Source organism: Lygodium microphyllum, chromosome 20 (assembly GCF_053477565.2).
Source record: "Lygodium microphyllum isolate KBCC chromosome 20, Lygodium_microphyllum_v1.1.10, whole genome shotgun sequence".
NCBI classification, from domain to species: Eukaryota; Viridiplantae; Streptophyta; class Polypodiopsida; order Schizaeales; family Lygodiaceae; genus Lygodium; species Lygodium microphyllum.
The window spans coordinates 662,949-664,839 of NC_141154.1; positions in this window are offsets into that span (position 1 = coordinate 662,949).

Here is a 1,891-nt window from a genome sequence, read left to right on the forward strand (position 1 = left end):
GAAAAGTGGTCATTATTCATAATGCTTTCTCATTTGTGGCAGTTAGTCCTACCGATCGCGATCACAAGATGCCTTACTCTAGAAATTCGCAGGGCCATTTACAAGTTGTCGATTTTGGTGCAATGGATCTCACAGAAAGAGATTAAGACGTCCTCTATTGAATCCGCAAGGCAGGGAACAGTGGAGACGGTTTGTCTCTTTGAGAAATACCTGCCCACTAGCATGCTCACGATACAAGTTCACCTTCTTGTGCATCTTGTGGATGAAGTGGAGATTGCTGGACCTGTCCATACCGGATGGATGTTCTTCCTGGAGCGCTTCATGAAAACCCTGAAAGGCTTTCTGTGACAACGAGCTCATCTAGAAGGTAGCATGGCAGAAGGTTGGTTGGTATTAGAGGCGTTAGTGCATATCTCACAATGGCTACCAACGGTGGAACCAGACAATGAAATGCTATGGACGCTGAAGGACGATGATAGACTGAGTGGAGATGTGGTGGTTGAAAATGGGGTAGAAAAAAGAATGGATGCCTCAATGGAAGAGAAGGTGAATTGCTTTTGTATGTTGCACCATGCCTCCATGGAGACGTGGCTCACCAAGTACCAGATTGCAAGGCAAGATCGAGAAGGAGCGCAAGCTGAATTTCGACGCAGCACACATCATCTACTGATTCGATATCATGAAGGCATGGAGGAGATGCTACGGTTTATGTCAACACGATGGTTGCATGGAGCCTTGACCGCAGTATCTAGCGAAGGGACAGAGGTCTCAATGGAGGAGTGGGAGTTCTCGAGGGGATGTAGTCCAAAGGTGATGAGGGGTTTAGAATGTGTCGTATCTAAATTTTATATGCGACATCTAATTTGAGTGTTTCAATGTACAGTACAAAATATATAGTGCAGCGTGGTCACGCGGACGGCATTTTCACGTGGAGCGTATTGACAAAATGTGCTCCACAATGGACTGTGGTATCATAGCAAGGTTTGAGCAAGAGAGCCGGCGATGACCAACGGATCTGAACACGATTGTGGATGAGATGGAGTATTTTGGAAACTTGCAAAATATTATTACGGTGGATTACTGTAGCTTCTCCATGATACTATTCGATGTGCAGTGGTTCAAAGTGGTACTTGGAGGAGCTGGAGCAATAGTTCGACGAGGTCCATCTGGATTTCTTGAAATAGATTCCGAAAATAAATGGACGGATTTGCGCGACACCTTTGTGTTGCCGGCCCATTGTGAATAGGTGCATAGAGTCATTTGCTTGCTAATTGTAATATGACATGGTTTATGTCACAATGGTTTGAACTCGCTTTGTACGTGTTTGTGAACAGGTAATCTTCTATCCAAACCCCCGACAACCTCGATGGTGGTATGTTATACCTTCAACTCCTCGAATTGCGAGAGTATATGATCAAAGCGATGTTCGGGCATAGATGAAGAAAATATGCAAATAGAGGGGTCGATATTACAAGGGGTGGAGGCCACCGCAAGCTTGGAGCCCGCATCGGCTAACAATGATGGAAATATAGTAGTCCAAGAATTTTTTGAGAATGAGGCAGACTTGTTCTTTTGTGGTGACATGTCTATTGACCTTCTAGTGTATGCAGAGTTGTGTCAAGAGATTAACATGGGACCATAGAATACTTCATTCTTGGAGAATTGTATTACTCAATTCGTTGTTTAGATCTTCCATAAAGGTACATAAGATATGCATTTTAAGAGGGATTTTTCAAAAGTGATTTATATTACTGTGCTTTGTATAGTTTAAATTGATTATTCTAACACCATTTTTTATCTGTGCAGGTGACATTTTCAAGATGAGTTGAGGGATGAGCGATGAGGAGTTTTAGGACATGATGGCATGCATGTCTCCAGACCAGCTCGCGAG